Below are 20,007 nucleotides of genomic sequence, written 5' to 3'. Positions count from 1 at the left end.
TTTTTATTTAAAATGAAGGCATACTGAAAAAGAAGTAGAGATGCAGAAACTAGTACTACAACTGGAACAATAAACAGTGGAAGAAGGTATGTTATGCATTTCATGATGAATGGTTAATTGCATTTGGCTGTGGCTGAGAAAGACTGTTATTTAACAAAGACAGTAAAGTGGATAATTCTGACACGGTTTCAGCAAATGCATAATGAATGAAATCTTTCAAAGTAAAAAAAATTAAATTTAGTCACTTGAAATCAGAATTAAATGTTGAACAAAAAAATTTTTAAATAATTTTTAAAGGGTTGATTATAAGTTTAGCCAGCTATAAAACAGCTTGGATTTTCACATGAAAAAACTGGTTTTGAATAGATAATAAAGTATTTCAGTAATAGAAATTGTTAGAAAATTATGAATTAAAGCCTTAAAAATGTTTATTAAGAAAGTACAAAGTCCTGGGGCACCTGGGTGGCTCAGTCGGTTAAGCATCTGCCTTCGGCTCAGGTTATGGTCCCAGGGTCCTGGGATCCAGCCCTGCATTGGGCTCCCTGCTCAGCAGGAAGCCTGTTTCTCCCTCTCCCACTCCCCCTGCTTGTGTTCCCTCTCTCGCTGTCTCTCTCTCTCTCTCTGTCAAATAAAATCTTTAAAAAAAGAAAAGAAGTAGTACGAAGTCCTTAGTTAAGTAACCAAACATTGTAGAATCCAGGACCTTCCTAACCATCAAAGATTAATTGATTCAAAATCTGAAAAATAAGTATTTTTCTTTGGATGAGTTATGTAATATAAGAGCTGCAGATCAAAACTTGGAGTACATTTTGTCTCATAGGACTTAAACATTTATGAAGCAATAATTTGAATTCATGGCCTAAAAAAAATCAAACTTGTGTCGCTTTTTTTTTTTTTTTTTTAAAAGTAAGCTGTGTGTCCACAGTGGGGCTTGAATTCATGACCCCAAGATCAAGAGTTGTTTCCTCTACCAACTGAGCCAGCCAGGTGCCCCTGTGTAGCTATTTTTTATTTTTTATTTTTTTAAAGAACTTTTTATTTATTCATTTGAGACAGATAGAGCAGGAGCAGTGGGGAGAGGCAGAGGCAGAGGGATAGGGAGAAGCAGACTCCCCGCTGAGCAGGGAGCCCACGCGGGGCTTGATCCCAGGACCCAGAGATCATGACCTGAGCCAAAGGCAGACACCCAACCATCTGAGCCACCCAGGCGCCCCTCTGTAGCTGTTTTTTAATCTCTTACATTTGTTAGAGGAGTTTCAGATAGATGAGAAAAAAAATTACTTCTCACACAATAAATGGCATTCTAGGTAGGTTAGGTAAAATGTCAGATCTTACTGAAATTTTTAAACGAGACATTCCCCTTATTCATTCTACCTGTATGGTACATTTTTTTCTTTTTAAGATTTTATTTATTTGACAGAGAGGTAGTGAGAGCAGGAACACAAGCAGGGGGAATGGGAGAGGGAGAAGCAGGCCTCCCGCTGAGTGGGGAGCCCGACGCAGGGCTTGATCCCAGGACCCTGGGATCGTGACTGAGCCAAAGGTAGACGCTTCACGACCGAGCCACCCAGGTGCTCCCTGTATGATACATTTTGAAGATAGTTGTCAATTTTTTGAAATGGTCTCTATGACAGGTGTCTTGGGTACAGTTAAATGTTCATATGAGTGCAAACGCTATGAATCAACATCAGCTAATAGGATTGCTGAAAGAATTAAAGACAGTTTAGTGATCTTACGTACTTTGCTAGTTGGTTGAATTGTGGAAGAATTCTAAAAAACTTACTGTAAACACTAGTTCAAGATTTTCTTGCAGCAACAGAAATGCTAGCCAAATACTTAATAATCAAGGAGAAAATGGTGGGGGCACACGGCTGGCTCAGTTGGTGGAGCATGTGACTCTTGATCTCAGGGTTGTGGGTTCGAGCCCCATATTAGGTGTAGAGCTTACTTTAAAAAAAAAGGGGGGGGGAGATGAACCATGAGAGATTATGGACTCTGAAAAACAAACTGAGGGTTCTAGAGGGGAGGGGGGGCGGGAGGATGGGTTAGCCTGGTGATGGGTATTAAAGAGCGCATGTACTGAATGGAGCACTGGGTGTTATACGCAAACAATGAATCATGGAACACTACATCAAAAACTAATGATGTAATGTATGATGATTAACATAATAATAAAAAAATAGTGGTTTTCTCCCCAATATATGGCATATGAATGACCTAAATTTGAAGCTCCAAGGAAAAGGAAAAGCTTTGTGCCCTATTTAGACAAGCACTAGAATTTATTTTGAAATAGAAACTTAAAAAAATAAATAATAATTTTACACATTTTTCTAATATGAATCAGCATGCACAAGATTTTAACTGTATTTGACATTGTTATGTAAATTTACTATAAAATTATATGAAAAATGTTTTATTAATTTGCTTTTAAATTTACTCATTAATTTGGAATTCAATGTTAACAATACTGAGCTGACCCAAAATTTATTGGATTTACTTAGACAAATACAGTCTTCAAATTGATACGCTTTTGTTTTGAAAGTAAATCAATTCTTTTTAAAAAGGATGAACAGGATTTTTTCGATGTGGATGTAAATAATAAAGGAAAATTATTTTCTTTCAGTTATTGGAAAACTTAACTGTTTGGAACAATTTGGGTATATGAATCTACTTTTCAACTGTAAATTTTATGAAATTTATATATAAATCAAGTACTTGTGATGAAAAAAGGCATTCAGATTAACAGATGTGCTTTATGTGTAAAATACACATCAGATTTTAAAGACTTAGCATGTACATTATCACATTAATTATTGATAATACGTTGAAATAATATTTTGATTATTTTGAGTTAAATAAAGTAAAATTAATATCTATTTATTTTTACTTTAGAATTACATATGTGGCTTACATTATTAGTTCTGTTGGACAGTACTACCCTATATGATGGTTACTGTCAAATCTGGATTTCTCCAATCCAGACCTTACTCTTGACTTCAAGAACCATAGTCAACTGCCTTCTCATCATTTTCACATTATCCCATAGGTATCAAACTGAGTATGTCCAAAGCTGAACTTATCAGTCCCTCACTATATTTGTCTCAGAACAGCACAGCCATCCATCTATTTGCTCAAATTAGAAATTTAGAAGACATTTGAGTTTCTTCATTTTGCCCTGTCTCTTCCATCTTTTCAATATCTCTGTAATCCATATTTTCCTCATTATCCCCACTGCAGTTATCTTAGTTCAGGCAGACCCTTGTTTTTCTTCCTTAGCGTACCTTAACTTCCTAACACATCTCACTACCTTCATACTTGCCCTCTTCTTAATCCATCCTCCACACTAACTCAGGAATGGCATTCTAAAATACACATTTTTACAATTTTTATTAGTTAGAAAGACATTTAGACTCGGATAACAGAAAGCCCAATTTAAATTACTTAAATAGATTTATAATTTTGAATAAGAAATCTGGAGATGGCTGCAGGCTTTGCTTAAGTAGTTCAATGGCATCATTGCTGTGTTATCTGGGACACTTTTGGTCTTGCCCTTAGGGTTACAGGATGTCTGGCAAGTTTTAGATATAACCGGAGTTAAGTCAAGAAGGCAGGGGGTGGAGCAAACCGTGGATAGTCATCAGGAAATCAGAAGCTTTGCCAGAAACCTTTGCAAGTAGATTTATATTTTACTGACCAGAATTTTGTTAACATGACCATCTCTCACTGCAAGAGAGGCTTGGAATGTGAACTTTTACCTTTCCTAGTTTCTTCAGTAAATGTAGACAACAGAGAAAGGGGAATGGATAGTGGGTTAGCCAGTCTATGAAATTTACCATATTTCTCTACTACTGAAAATCCTTCACTGGTTTCTCAGTTTCTTAAAGATAGTAAAGTTCAACCTTTCTGATTCCCTTATAAGGAGGCATGCCCCTACTAGATAGTGAGTTTCTTGAAAGGAGTCTATAACCCTGATTATTAATGTCAAGCACATAGGAGAAGCTCAGTGAATGTTTTCTTAGTATGTGAGGTTTCCTACATGTCAGTTAATTTTTATGAATTGTTTACATCTTCAAATATTTCTATTTCCCAGTGGACTTCTAAGAGAAATAAGATACTCTACAGCTTTTAATTTCAAACATATTGGTATGCCTTAATTAACTTTTCACATTTACTTTGAAGACATGCTGAGGTATTCTTTAAAATGAATTGAAAATATTGCTTGTTTTATTTAATATTGTAGATGTGTTAATAGTTTGGACCGAGAATTTTCATTTATTTATTTATTTATTTCTCAGAGAGAGAGAGAGAGAGCTCGCATGCTCGCTCAAGTGGGGGGAGGGGAGAGGGAAAGGGCATCTCAAGTAGACTCCACGCTGAGTGTGAAGCCCAATGCATGACCCTGAGATCATGACCCAAGCCGAAATCAAGAGTCAGAGGCTGGCGCCTGGGTGGCTCAGTTGGTTAAGTGACTGCCTTCGGCTCAGGTCATGATCCCGGAGTCCTCAGATTGAGTTCCACATCAGGCTCCCGGCTCAGCAAGGAGCCTTGCTTCTCCCTCTGACCCACTCCCCTCTCATGCTGTTTCTCTCTCTCTCCCTTTCTCTCTCTCAAGTAAATAAATAAAATCTTAAAAAAAAAAAAAAAGGCTTAAATAACTGAGCCACCCAGGTACCCCTAGACAGAGAATTTCAACAAGAATTTGTTGAATATGTAGCATTTTTTAGAAATTGCAACTGATAATGTGAAAACAAAAACAAACATCAGTACTGCTACCCAGTTTCTTTTTTTTTTCTTTAAGATTTTATTTATTCATTTGACAGAGCGAGAAAGCACAAGCAGGGGGAGCAGAAGGAGAGGGAGAAGCAGGGGGCCTGATGCGGGGCTCGATCCCAGCACCCTGGGATCATGACTTGCCGAAGGCAGACGCCCAACCATCTGAGCTACCCAGGGGCCCCATGCCACCCAGTTTCATTACTTAAATTTGTGTTTTAGTTTCCAAGCACATTCGTTCCAAATGATATTTCTTTATTTGTCATGAGTTAATGAAAAAGGTCAGGAACAGTCTTAATATGTAATTTATGTGTTCATTCACAAAACGGGGCAATGGTGTACTTTGGTAGTCTTTAAGTTCAAGTAGTTTTGAGAAGTGGTGCAGATTTGGCCAAAAAGCATGAGAAATGGTAAATAGGCAAATATAAAAGACCATTTTCTTGTTAATTTCTTTAAAATATAGCAAAAGTGGGGCGCCTGGTGGCTCAGTCAGTAGAGCATGCCATGCAACTCTTGATCTTGGGGTTATACGCTTGAGCCCCACATTGGGTGTCACAATTACTTCAAATATTTTAAAGAATAAAATATAGCAAAAGTTATATCATTGTTTCAGATGTACTAGAGCATAAAAAAGTAGAGGTGGTAAAATAGGGAAGTATATAGTTGCAAGATTTCTGTGTATTACATGAGCTGGTACAATATTAACTAAGTAGAAACAAAGTTTAAGAATGTATTTTTTTTTAAAGATTTTATTTACTTATTTGACAGAGCATGCGCAAGCAGGGGGAGCAGCAGAGGAAGAGGGAGAAGCAGGCTCCCCGGTGAGCAGGGAGCCTGACTCAGGGCTCAATCCCAGGACCCTGAGATCATGACCTGAGCCGAAGGCACGTGCTTAACCAACTGAGCCACCCAGGCGCCCCAAGAATGTATGTTCTAATTCTTTTTTTTTTTTTTTTAAGATTTTATTTATTTATTTAACAGAAAGAGAGAGAGACAGAGAAGGAACACAAGCAGGGAGAGTGGGAGAGGGAGAAGCAGGCTTCCCGCCGAGCAGGGAGCCTGATGCAGGGCTCGATTCCAGGACCCTGGGATCATGACCCGAGTCGAAGGCAGCCACCCAACCAACTGAGCCACCCAGGTGCCCCTGTATGTTCTAATTCTTAGAAGAACTATTTAAAAAAGAATTCAAAGAGTTACAATTAAAAAACAGATCAATGGAATTTTGTTAAATGTTCAAATACTCAGAAAAAAGGGCAGGAAAAGGTACAGAAGAACAAAAAACAAGACAAACAAAATACAATTGCAGATTTAAATATAGCCATAGTGGGGCACCTGGGTGGCTCAGTTGTTAAGCGTCTGCCTTCGGCTCATATATATATATAACATAGGGGTGCCTGGGTGGCTCAGTCCCTTGAACGTCCAACTCTCAGTTTCTGCTCCGGTTGTGATCTTGGGGTCGTGGGATTGGCCCACTTTGGGCTCCGCTCTTTGTGGGGAGTCTGCTTGTCCCTCTCCCCTCTGCTCCTCCCCTGCTTGCACTTGCTCTCTCAAAGAAAGAAAGAAAAAGAAAAGAAAATCTTTAAAAGAAATAACAACAAAAAAACCACACATAAGACTGAAAGATGGAGAGAAGGCAAACCAGGTAAGGGTCTTAGAACTCGGAACCATACAGTGGTGAGTTCCCTGATTTTTCTATTTGCCTCATATATCTCAGGCTTGGAGCAGAAGAAACTAGCAACCTGGAAATGCCAATGGACACAGACAGAAAAATAAATGCCTGCCCTCTCATAGTCAAAGGATCAGGAAAGGGCAGGCTAGGGAGACAAAACATATTATTTTATGAAACAAGACGAAACCAGAGAGGGAGACAAACCATAAGAGACTCTTAATCTTAGGAAACAAACTGAGGGTTGCTGGGGGGGAGGGGGGAGGGGATTGGGTAACTGTGTGATGGACATTGGGGAGGGTATGTGTTGTAATGAGCACTGGGTATTATATAAGACTGATGAATCACAGACCTGTACCCATGAAACAAATAATATGTTATATGTTAATTGAATTTAAAAAATAATTAGAATTTTTAAAATATTGGGAAAAAACATTATTTTACACAGTAATTTCTCTACTTCAGGCAAATACTATGGAAAAATAGTGGCCCCACCCCCACTCAAGGCAGCCAAGGCCAAGTGGGGTGCCTGGACTTCTATCCTTGCCAACTTATGATAAAGTACCCCTAACCCTGAAACCCACTCCACTGAGATGCTCTGTCAGAGGAGACCTAATGGCGAGTCATGACTTTTACCTTTGCCCAGCATTAAGAAACCCTTCCCTCACCACCTCAGGTGTTAACAGAAGCTAACTACAGAGCCTGGACTTCTTCACCACCTGGGAGTAACAAGGCAGCAACATCCCCTTTCTGCTCCTAAAGTGGTGTCCAAGAACAACTAAGTAGAAAGTTTATAATCTAGAGTCTCATAACATAAAAACCCATATGTCTAGGTTTCAATAAAGATCACATGTCATTCCAAGAACCAGGAACACACACACAAAAATCAATAGTTAGCAACACTAGGGGCACCTGGTTGGCTCAGTCGGTTAAGGGTATGACTTCGGCTTGGGTCATGATCTCTGGGTCCTGAGATCAAGCCCTGCATTGGTCTCCATGCTCCTCAGAGGATAGTCTGCTTCTCCCTCTCCTTCTGCCTCTCTCCACTGCTTGTGCTCTCTCTTGTGCTTTCTCTTGCACACTCTTAAATACATAAAATCTTTAAAAAAATAAAGATGATCTAGTGGGATCTCTCTCTCTCTCTCTCTCTCTTTTTTTTTTGGTACACAATGAAACTGAAGTTTTAAGAGGGTAACAAAATTGCCATGGCCACAGGGTTGTCATGAACAGATAAACCAACACTATTTTACGGTTCTCTGTATTTACTATCCAATATTTTTGGGAGTGAAAATGTGATTTTATATATTTCACCTTTTAATATTTGCATGACTTTGGAGAGTTGATTGATATTTCTTTTTTTAAAAGATTTATTTATTTTAGAGTGAGCAGGGGGAGGGCAGGAGGAGAGGGAGAGAAATCCTAAGCAGACTCCCAGCTGAGCACAGAGCTCAATATGGGGTGATCCCAGGACCCTGAGATCATGACCTGGGCTGAAACCAAGAGCTGGCCACTCAACAGAATGAGCCACCCAGGTGCCTCTTGACTGATATCTAACTTTAATATACTCACCTTTCAACAAAAATGATAACCTCATGAATGGTTCTAGGTTTTATAGGGCTCACTGCATACTAAATTTGGCAAATGCTATTTAAGAAAAAACACCACAAAATTATGACTACCCTGTTATATATAATTCAAAGTATTTATTTTTGACAGCTTACAGAGGTTTCTTTCAAATTCTCAAGTCTGTTAGTAATGCAGTGTAATTTTTAGGATTGTTGTCAAATTTGGGGAAACCTCTATTGAGTTTCTTTGATATCTGAGCTATAAGAATTCAAATCTATAGAGTAAGTGCTCTTAAATATTCTTTGAATTGACCACATTCAGAGTATTCCTAGAAGATATCCCAAACTGAGATGGCCAGCAATAATGTAATTATATATGGAAGAGATTGCAAAGCACAAAAATATTTCTAATCCTTAACAAAATCTCAGAAATGCCTACTGCCATCCCAGGGTTAAAACTGGAGGGGAAAATGCAAACAAGGGGCAGCTAAAATGGAAAGAAACAGTGGTCTTAACTGACTATGGCAGAAATAGACATTTTTGCAAATTTTACAAAAACATATAAACATGAAGATATTACTGGGGCCCCTTCCATGAAGGAAACTATTAGGTTTGTACTAATTCTGCCGCTGACCTAGTTCATTGGGTTTTTTTGAGTTTTGAATGAGGTAAGGCAGGCTTGGGAAATTTCCAGACACTTAACAAGCAGTCAATAAATGTTACCTGAAGAATGACAGATAGAATTGTTGATAATTTTTTTAAGATGTTGAGTCTGTGTGTTGGGGGAGGGGGTTCATTTTCCTTTTTGTTTTTAAACTTCCCTATTGAAATTTTTTTCAAGTCACAAGATTAAATGTAAAATGTTTTAACTATTTTCTATGTTGAAATTCTAATTATATAATTCCTAACTTACCTCATGAATAATTGTTACTAACAATTTATATTTTTAAGCAAAAAACTTGTAGATACAAAAATAACATACAACTATTGGAAGTATTACAAAACAATATCATAAGTTTGCCCTATTTTTAAAATTTTACTTTTTATAGGTATTATAAGTACCTGAGAAAACATGTCCAGTTCTAAATCTAACATTGGATTTTGTTGGAGAATCTGCAACCCGGCTGTGAGCATAGAGACATCTATAACATCACTGGTTCTCTTGACGGAGCAAAATGCTTGCTGAAGAAGCTGTATGTAGATTCCACCCTAATTATCAGAGATGCATCAAACCAGAGAATTTCTAGTAGCCAAATAAGCATGAATTATGTTTACTTTGGAAATATGCATTTCCCCATCCCAAAATAAAATTGGTATATGAAAAAAATTTTAAGTTATATTCCTACCTCAAACCAAATTCCAGGAAAAAAAATTAAAGATGGAGTAAAGAGTTAAAATTGAAGCTATACAAGAAAAATAAACATTGATGAATATTTTTATGTTCTTTAAAGGGAAAAGACATTCTCAATATAAAAGTATTACAGCAAAAGTGCCAAACAAAAAAACTAATGTATGAGTTCCCGCATGTGTATTTTGTGGACTTGCTACATGGAGATGATAGTTTCATTAAGATTTTTACTTTGGGGGCGCCTGGGTGACTCCATGGTTAAGCATCTGCCTTGGGCTAAGGTCATGATCCCAGGGTCCTGGGATCGAGCCCCACATCGGGCTCCCTGCTCCGCGGGAAGCCTGCTTCTCCCTCTCCCACTCCCCCTGCTTGTGTTCCCTCTCTCGCTGTGTCTCTCTCTGCCAAATAAATAAAACCTTAAAAAAAAAAAAAGATTTTTACTTTGTGGTGTTAAGTGTGGTCAATATTTTCGTCTGTTCTATGATATCTTTTTTCTGTGAATGTCTTTAATGCATTTGTCATTTTTGCAGCTCTTTTTCACATTTTTCCTTACAAAATTTTTGTGCTAATATTGTGCCAGAGCTTTTCTTCAACATTTACTTTATAATGACATGGTTTTTCCTCGTCCAGCTTTTGCATTTGAGTTTATGGTTGGTGAGAGGGGCCAGGGCTCCCTGCCAGGCTTCAGACCTTTCTAAGGCTCTCTCTTCACTGTCATAGAGACCATGGACTGATTGCAGCCACGATGACTCCCCTGAGAAATATTTTGTGTAGCCCTGTTCCCTTTGGTCCTCTGACCCAAGCTGAGTCTGGAAGGATTTCTGTCACCAGCCCTGCATTCCCAGACCCTTCACCAGCAGCAGCAAATAGTACAGGGCCCTTGCATTTACCAATGAGCCCTTGACCTTCATAGAGTAAGATTCTGCTGGATCTTTCTGAGATCTGCTGCTAAGAGCCCTCTTAGATACTCTGTGCATTTTCTCTGTATCCCAACCTCATGACTTCTGCTGAAGCTCACCCCTCAGTTGTTAGATTTACAGGTTAAAGAATTTGCGTTTCTGGATGAGTTTCTCCTTTTCAGGAAGTATACTTTTGCTGGCACTTTCTGAGTTTTACCATGAGGCCCCTTGCTGTTTTCTCTGCATTTTCTGTTTAATTGTGATTGGTTTTCTTTAGGGCTCTACAGATTTTGTCTGACACCTATTTGCTAAAAAACAGGGCAATATTTTTATCTTTATTTCTTTTCGTTGTTTCTAACTTTTTCTTGTTGCTTTGTTTGATTTCTCAGGGGAGGAGAAAGATAGTAAGGTTACCAATGTGTTCATACCGGAGTTACATCCACTGTTGCTATTTAGGAGCCTAATGCAACTCTGATTCTCATTTTATTCAGAACCTGTCTCCTCATTCTCCTTGAGACTCTTTTTATCTTCTCTAATATGCTAGAATTGGATGAAAATGTGCCTGTTGTGTATCTTTTCTTATTGTTTGGGGTACATGATGGACCCTTTCAATCTGAATACTTGCATCCTTCAATTCTGGGAAAATTTATTTTATTACTTCTTATATAATTTTTATTTAATGTACTCCTCCCCATTTTTCATTTTGCCTCTTTCTGGAATTCCAATTACCCTTGGAATTCAATTATTATGGACTGAATCTCTAAGTCTCCTATCATTTCTTACAGTTTTTTAAGTCTTGGCTTCTTTTTTCTGTTTCTGGGAGGTTTCCTTAGTTATATAACTTCCAGCCATCTATTGAATTTTTTATTTCAGCTGTCAAAATTCTAATTTCCAAGACCTGTGTCTTGTTCTCTGTTGTTTCTTTTTTTTTATTAAAATACTATGCTTATTTCTGGATTCCCTTTATCCCGCTGAAAAAAATTTTTTAGATATTATTTTCTAGGCATTATTTGTTTCACCCAAGATCCCTTTTTCTTATTATCTTAAATTTACTTTTCCTTTCCGAGGCCTTTCAATTTGATTCCTGGATATTCTTTCATATTTAATGTTACCTGTGGAGCTTTACTTGTGAGTCACTGGTTAGAAAGCCATCTATTTTGGGGGGCATCCTTCATATCAGTCTGATATTGAGCCTTGTGCTTGGTGCTGAATTGCTCTCCAAATCTTTTGGTTCTCCTGGCTGATAATATTTTGCATATAGGACAGGGAAAAGGGACTGAAAGTGACAATGTTTCAAAAACAGACTTCCACTGAATTCCCTTTTCAGCTCCCACTCATGCCCACAACTATACCTTGTGCCTTGGGCCCTGTATGTCTCCTTTTGACTAAATGCAAAGAATGTCTTGTGAATAGGTATGTGGAGATGTTCAGTAGGAGGGGTTTACAGTCTCTCAGCCTCTCTATGTTATGTGGAACCTTAATCTACACCATCCTTTGTATCTTACAGTTCTGAGTCAGTTCTGAGTCCCTCTTGGGTTTTCTGGGGCAAACTGGTTTGCTTCCTCTTCCCTGTGAAATCAGTTACTACTCTGTTTTCTGTCTCCCTAAGTTTTCTCAACTGTCTAATGGAAACAATGCCAGATGATATCTCATAAGGTTGTATGAATCAAATAAAGTTTTACATATGTAATATGCATAACAGCACCTAGCTTGAAGTAATCATTCTACAAATGGTAGTTATTAGTGTTATATAACCTCTCAAAATCCCAGACACTCCTGTTCATATTAATTCTCTAGATGATGGTGCCCCCCAAAAAATCTCTGTTGCTGTCTTTGTGGATTTATTAATTTCTATAGAAATTTCATCTTAGAAAAAAAATTGGGAAATGAAATAAATTCATTCTTTAATTCTGCCATTTCAATGTCTTAATTACTAGATATTTATAAATTATAGCATCTGATAGTTAATAACTATTTTCTAAAAGATTTATTTATTTGTGAGAGAGAGATCCCGTGAGCACAAGCGCAGGGTCGGGGTCGGCAGAGTGAGAGGGAGCAGACTCCCCTCTGAGCACAGAGCCTGGTGGAGGCCAATTCCAGGACCCTGAGATCACAACCCATGCCAAAATCAAGTGTTGGCCGCTTAACCGACTGAGCCACCCAGGAACCCCTTTAACTCAATATTCTTTAAGATTATTATTACTATTGGGGTGCCTGGGTGGCTCAGTCAGTTAAGCATCTGCCTTCGGCTCAGGTCATGATCTAGGGTCCTGGGATCGAGCCCGACATCGGGCTCCCTGCTCCGCGGGAAGCCTGCTCCTCCTCCCTGTTTGTGCTCTCCTGCACTCTCTCTTTTCTTTAAAAAAAAAAAAAAAAAAAGTATTATTACTATTTTCATTAATTTATTAATCCAGATGAGTTTTATAATCATTTGACTGGTCTTCCCCCACCCTATTCTCCCCCAAAATACCCTTGAAATTTTTATTGGAATTATACTTAAGTAATTTTCAAATCTGGAAAGAAGTTATATCTTTACAAAACTGATTCTTCCAATTCAAGTACAAGGTGTTTCAACTTAGTTTTTCTTTTCCTCAGTAAATATTTGCATTTTGAAAATATAGATCCTATATACTTATGAATTTAATTCCTATGCATTTCATATTTTTATATTATATGTTGCTACTCCAAATGGGACATTATTTTTATTTTTATAATTGGTCATTGCTATATAGAAAAATAGTGATATTTGTATGTTTTCCTTTTAAGTCTCCACATTACTCTTTTGATTCAAATCAGTTTTACAAGAAGGGGAAAAGGTTTCTTCCTCAAATAATGGTCATTTACCTCCTCTTTCTAATACATTTTGCTCCATTCTTTTCTTTATCTTAGAGCATTGCTTATGACTTAGAGACATTAGAGTAGCAGTAACAGGCAAGTTTATTTTCTCCCTCACTTACATAGGAATGTCTTTAGTGTTATGGCTGATTACTTGGTTTGGTTGGAGATAAGACATTTTTTTTTTTTTTTTTTTAAGATTCCATTTATTAATTTGAGGTAGAGAGAGCACAAGCAGGGGGGCAGAGGGAGAGGGAGAAGCAGGCTCCCCACTAAGCAAGGAGCCAGACACAGGGCTCAATTCTAGGACTCCAGGATAATGACCTGAGCCAAAGGCAGGTCTGAATGAGCCACCCAGGCATCCCGAGATAAGACATTCTTTAACAAGCGTCCAACTGATTTGTATTTTGCTTTTGCTCTTTAAGCAAAAAAAGTTTACACATACACACACACACATACATGCACACGCACACATCTCACGCATATTCTCATTAAAGGAAAACAATTATTTGGGATTCTAAAATCTGGGACCGTTGTGGCAGATAATCAAGCTCTATCCTCAGAGGAAAAAAGTAGGCCATTTTGTATTTGAGAGTGGCAGGATCCAGAGGCAAAAAAGAGGGAAAAGGAAAAGAAAGGGGCTCTGTCTAGCTCCTTGGAGATACCTGCCACATAATCCTGGTAGCACTTCCAGGGTCATTTGCTTTCCACGTAAATCTATTTTATGATCATGCTAGAATTGTGTGAAGCCTACACCTCATGATTTTTAAAGTAATCTATTTGGCATTATTTTATTCTGTCATTATGAAGTAAGTCAAATATGTGAACAGCAACTGCTATATCATTGGTTCAAAAGTTATTGAATGGGTAGGGCCATTTGCTCCTTAACCAAATGATCCTGATTGTATTATTCCTGTGGGTTATTTCATCTACCTTTTTCTAATTTTTGTCTACCACTCACTTTCTAGCTCTTTACTTGTAACTTTCAGTATCCTTACCTCTAGTAAGTTCCTCTGTCTCTGGTAATTTGCTGCTTATGATCATCTTGGACTCAAGAATGCACTAAACCGGGGCGCCTGGTGGCTCAGTTGTTAAGCATCTGCCTTCAGCTCAGGTCATGATCCCAGAGTCCTGGGATTGAGCGCCTCATCGGGCTCCCTGCTCTGTGGAAAGCCTACTTCTCCCTCTCCCACTCTCCCTGCTTGTGTTCCTGCTCTCGCTATCTCTCTCTCTGTCAAATAAATAAATAAAATCTTAAAAAAAAAAAAAAAGAATGCACTAAACCAGGGTGTCTGGGTGGCTCAGTCAGTTGAGCATCAAACACTTGGTTTCAGCTCAGGTCCTGATCTCACGGTCATGAGATCAAGCCCTGCATTGGGCTCTGCGCTCAGTGCAGGGTCTGCTTGTCCCTCTCCCTTTGCTCCTCCCCCCACCTGCACTCTCTCTTTCTCTCAAATCTTAAGAAAAAAAAAGGACGGGGGGGCGCCTGGGTGGCTCAGTCGTTAAGCGTCTGCCTTCGGCTCAGGTCATGATCCCAGGGTCCTGGGATCGAGCCCCGCATCGGGCTCCTTGCTCAGTGGGAAGCCTGCTTCTCCCTCTCCCACTCCCCCTGCTGTGTTCCCTCTCTCGCTGTGTCTCTCTCTGTCAAATAAATAAAATCTTAAAAAAAAAAAAAGCACTAAACCCACTTAATGTAATTAAAGAGTAAATATGCTATGACTTAGGGTCTGAGGGTACCACCCATGGTTAGTAGAATAATTTTTATGTGATAACATTTATTTTGGGTTCTAGAGAGCTAACAAAAATTATTTAGGGGTGCCTGGCTGCCTCAGTCCGTTGAGTGTCTGCTTTCGGCCCAGGTCATGATCTCGGGGTCCTGGGATCAAGCCCTGTGTTGGGCTCCCTGCTTAATGGGGAACCTGCTTCTCTCTCTCCCTCTGCAGCTCCCCCTGCTTGTGCTCTCTGTCAAATAAATAAATGCAATCTTTAAAAAAAAAGATACTCTTGGGGCGCCTGGGTGGCTCAGTCGTTAAGCGTCTGCCTTCGGCTCAGGTCATGATCCCAGGGTCCTGGGATCGAGTCCCACATCAGGCTCCCTGCTCAGCGGGGAGTCTGCTTCTCCCTCTCCCACTCCCCCTGCTTGTGTTCCCTCTCTCACTGTGTCTCTCTCTGTCACATAAATAAATAAAATCTTTAAAAAAAAAAAAAAAAGATACTCTTAATTTAAAGAAATATCAAAGATCAGAATAGTGTATGTAAAATCCTACAATTTGTAAAAAATATATGTGCATGGTTATACACACATGGACAATTTGGAAATGTAGATAGGAAAGTGGTAGGAGTGGTTACCTCTGGGCCATGTGTTTGGTAGAAGACATTTTTCAATATGTAAACATTTGGGGCGCCTGGGTGGCTCAGTCGTTGGGCATCTGCCTTCGGCTCAGGTCGTGATCCCAGGGTCCTGGGATCGAGCCCCGCATCGGGCTCCCCGCTCCGCGGGAGGCCTGCTTCTCTCTCTCCCACTCCCCCTGCTTGTGTTCCCTCTCTCGGTGTGTCTCTCTCTGTCAAATAAATAAAATCTTAAAAAAAAAAATATGTAAGCATTTGGATCTTTAAAATAAATATTTCACTATATGCATGTATTACTCATTCAAAATTAGTATAATTTATTAATTTAAATAATTTAAAAAAGATTTTATTTATTTATTTGAGAGAGAGACACACACACCGAGTGGGGGGGATGGGCAGAGAGAGGGAGAGAGAGAGAGAAGCAGACTCCCCGCTGAGCAGGAAGCCCAGTTAACAATGTATCTTTAGGATAATTGCACATAAATACATAAAACTGCTGTATTCATTTAAGTTTTTTTTCTTGAAGCATAACATATATATAAAACAATGCATGAGTTGTAAGTGTCCAGTGTGATCTTCCACAAATTGAACATACCTATGTAACCAGAACACAGATCAGAGCAGTGAACATTACCAGCATCCCAGAAGATCATTTGTGCCACTTACAGAACTGTACACTCACTGTTTCCCAATCATAACCACTATCCTAATTTTTTTTTTTAAGTAATCTCTACACCCAACCTGGGGCTAGAACTCAGGTATCCCAATCCTAATTTCTAATAGCCAATTTTGTATGGTTGCTAATGTTTCCACTGTTTGGATATATCCTACTTTATTTGAAATCACTTTAAGATGGACATTTAGGTTGTTTCTGATTTTTTATTGTTACAAACAATGCTGCTAGGAATATCCCTGTGCATGGGCCATTTCAAATACTTGAGTACATCTGAAGGATAAATTCCTAGAAACGAGTATTATACATTTTGACAGATACTACTGAATTGCATTTCATTAATGTACAAATTTATAATTCTAGCAATCCTTTAAGATGCCTCTTTCCCCACATATTTGCTTATACAGCATATTAAAAATTTTTTTATTTTTATGGGGTGCCTGTGTGGTTCAGTCAGTTAAGCATCCTACTCTTGGTTTCAGCTTGGTCATGATCTCCTAGTGGTGGGATTGAGCTCTGTTTTGGGTTCTGTGCACAGTGCGGAGTCTGCTTCAGATTCTCTCTCCCTCTCCCTCTCACCTACACTCTCTCAAATAAATAAATAAAATCTTTAAACAATTTTTTTTATTTTTACAATATGTATAGGTATAAATATATATTTACAATATGTATAGTACCTCTATACTTTTAGATTACATTTCTTTTTATGGATAAGTGTAAGCATTTTCATATATATTTAGGAGGTATTTTATTACTTATGAGCAGTCTGTTCATGTCCTTTACTTTTTAACTTACTTGAAGTCATAGGATGTTAAGAATAGAAAGGAATCCATGTCTTCATTTTCATTTTATTTTATTTTTTAAAGATTTTATTTTTTATGTAATCTCTCTACCCAATGTGGGGCTCCAGTCCACATCCCTGAGATCAAGAGTTGCATGCTCTCCAACTGAGCCAGCCAAATGCCCCTCCATGCCTTCATTTTTAAAATGTGGAAATTAATCCAAGCAAAGTTATGGTTCAATATTATTGTATTTCAGATATTAATGGCTACCAGAATCATTACCTCTAGGTAAATGAGATGTAACTATACATGAAAACTCAAAATGGGGCAAAAGATAAATTAGGGGATTGAGAAATAAGCTGATGTACTCAATGAAGATCTTATGAACTACAATAACAGACCCAAGACCCAAGTATTCCCTCAAAGTTCTTAACTCAAGCCACAATAATAGACCCAAGGTCCAAGTAAAGCCATAAGAAACATCTCCCTCCAGTTAAAAAAATCTTGCTTTGGAGCACCTGGCTGGCTCAGTCAGTGGAGCATGCAACTCTCGATCTTGGGGTTATGAGTTCAAACCCCACACTGGGTATAGAGATTACTTAAAAAAAAAAAATCTTAAAAAAATAATTTAAAAAATCAATAATCAAAAATCTTGCTTTGACTGTGATGAGTACCAGTTGCTGTATGAAAGTGTTAAATCACTACATTGTATACCTTAAACTAATATTACACTGTATGTTAACTAACTGGAATTTAAATAAAAACTTCCAAAAAAATAAAATAAATACTCTAACACAGAAAAGAAAAATCTTGCTTCGACCCTGAACCCATCAGTAAATAACCTCACTTCTCCAACCCTACCTATTCCAGTCAGTTATCCACATTACAGGACCTATATTAAAACCATTCAATAGAAATACTAATACCCATTCAAAAGCCCTTCCTAACTTCCTTAGATTATGATTCTCCTAAGCTTTGCCCTGGTGTGTGTGTGTGTAGGGGGAAAGGGGGTTCTCCCTTGATGTAGCAAGCTAAACATACTTGGCTTATTGTGACTTAGGCATGTCACTGTTGATCTTCCATTGGTGGGCTTTGGCAATTTAGAAGTCCCACAGAGACTCTGTTGAGATCCCTATTATCATGGACCAGGATCCTCAACATGGTAACTATGTGCATATCTGAGACTGCTTAAGTCTACCTTGCCCATAATGATGTGGTACTTTCATAACTGAATCTGAGCTTTAAACTTTCATGGTGACTTTCAGCATAAGTTTATTTATTTATTCTTTTTACTCCTAGAATTAAGAATAAAATGTTAGATTCTGATCAATTTGCATTATTTTGTCTTTTGGTTAGATTTGGCTTGTATCATTGTCTCCTGTTCCTTTTTACCTTTCATTTTGATGTCTTCTATGTTGTTTCTCTGTAAAGGAAAAGTCTTTGAGGAGAGGGCAAGCATCGGGCTGATGAGCCTATCATTTGAGTTAGTCCTGAAGACTAAAGAACAGAAAGTCTTGTTAGAATGTCATCCTTTTGGGGGTGCCTGGCTGGCTTGGTAGAGTGTGCGACTCTTGATCTTGGGGTTGTAGGTTCGAGTCCCATGTTGGGTGTAGAGATTACTTAAAAATAAAATCTTTAAAAAAAAAGAATGTCATCCTTTCAACAAATTTTGTCTTGGGTCATCTTTCAGAAGCTTATAAAAATTCTTCTCAGTATTGGTTTTTGTACCTCTTAGAACTGACTTGATTATCTTCACCTGTTCGAAACTAGGACAGCAAGTTGGCAGGCCCACAGGCCTTAACGATAGTCAGCCATTAGTTAGTATATGGAGACAAAAGGTGCAAAAACAACACTATCTCTTTCAGTTTTCATGGGTTAATCTACTCTCCACTAGGATGGACACTTGTTTCTTACATATTTTCTCATTACTGTCCTAACTAATGCTCCTACCTTTCCAAGTGGCACAATTTTACCAAGGGTAATTGAGAACTACAGTAGGCACTTTGGGGAACTTTAATTATGAGTAAAATTGGACATTTCAGGGGGGCATATCAGAGATGATAAATTTTGAATTAATTTAGAGAATTTAAATCTTGGTTTCCCTGAATTATACCAAATAGCATTCTTATTAGTATGTCCCTAAGCAATTAAGGCCTTGTTAGAAAAGATGGACATAGGAAAACCAAAAAAAGGATCTAAATGTTTCTGAGGTCCAAAGAACTCCATCCAAACATCATCCATGCCAGCAAAGGTTGACTGGGGGGGGGGGGTGTCCTAGATTTCCACCCTCATCAGCCTGTAAGGGGGTGTACTCATCTCCATCCCTCCCCCACTGGGCTAAAGAAGAAAAGTCACATTGTACTATCAATTGACACAGAAAAGGCATTTAACAAAATTCAGTGCTTATTTGTGATTAAAAAAAAAAACTTTCAAAAAACCACAAAAGCCCTATAGTTAACGTTATACTTAAGGTATAAGAGTAAATGTTTTCCCCCTGAGATCAGGAACAAGATGAAGATATCTATTTTCACCACTCTTCTTTAACATAGTGCTAGACATTCTAGCCAGTACATGGAGGCAAGAAAAGGAAATAAAAGGCATACAGATTGTAAAGAAAGAAATCAAAACTGTCCCTATTTGCAGATAACTGACTATATAGATAATCTCAAGGAGTCTCAAAAAAAAAAAAAAAAAAACTTGCTAAAACCAAATGAGTGAGTTCAGCAAGGTCACAAACACTAGATCAATATACAAAACAACTGTATTTCTGTATACTAGCAATGATCATATAGACACCAAAGTTAAAAATACACTATTTACCATCACTCAAAAAAATCAAAACAGAACAGAACCTTAAGTATAGGAGTATATGCTAAAAACTACACAATGCTAATGAAAGAAATCCTAGAAGACCTAAATAGATGGAGAAATGTGCTGTGTTCATGGACTGGAGTACTCAATATAGTAAAAATGTCAATTCCCATAAAACTTATATACAGCTTTAATGCAATTCCAATCAAAATCCCAGCAAGACTTTTGTAGACTTACACAAGATTATTCTAAAATTCATAGGGAAAGGCAAAGGAACTAGAATAGCTAAAACAATTTTGGAAAAGAAGA

General features: G+C 38.1%; 1 long non-coding RNA gene across 2 annotated transcripts; it reads left to right on the top strand.

The window, feature by feature from the left end:
* Positions 1–18: 18 nt before the first annotated feature.
* On the top strand, positions 19–9,328 carry LOC118551829 (uncharacterized). 2 transcript variants are annotated; one of them, XR_004925260.2, is made up of 3 exons: positions 19–86; positions 5,539–5,696; positions 9,051–9,328. It is a non-coding gene; the product is annotated as an uncharacterized LOC118551829 (long non-coding RNA). The 2 variants fall into 2 exon arrangements; XR_013441227.1 differs by lacking the exon at positions 5,539–5,696.
* Positions 9,329–20,007: the final 10,679 nt, after the last annotated feature.

The sequence above is a fragment of the Halichoerus grypus genome, chromosome 9 (genome assembly GCF_964656455.1).
Source record: "Halichoerus grypus chromosome 9, mHalGry1.hap1.1, whole genome shotgun sequence".
NCBI classification, from domain to species: Eukaryota; Metazoa; Chordata; class Mammalia; order Carnivora; family Phocidae; genus Halichoerus; species Halichoerus grypus.
Note: the sequence above shows the minus strand (reverse complement) of the source record. Positions and strands in the feature narration are given on the sequence as shown.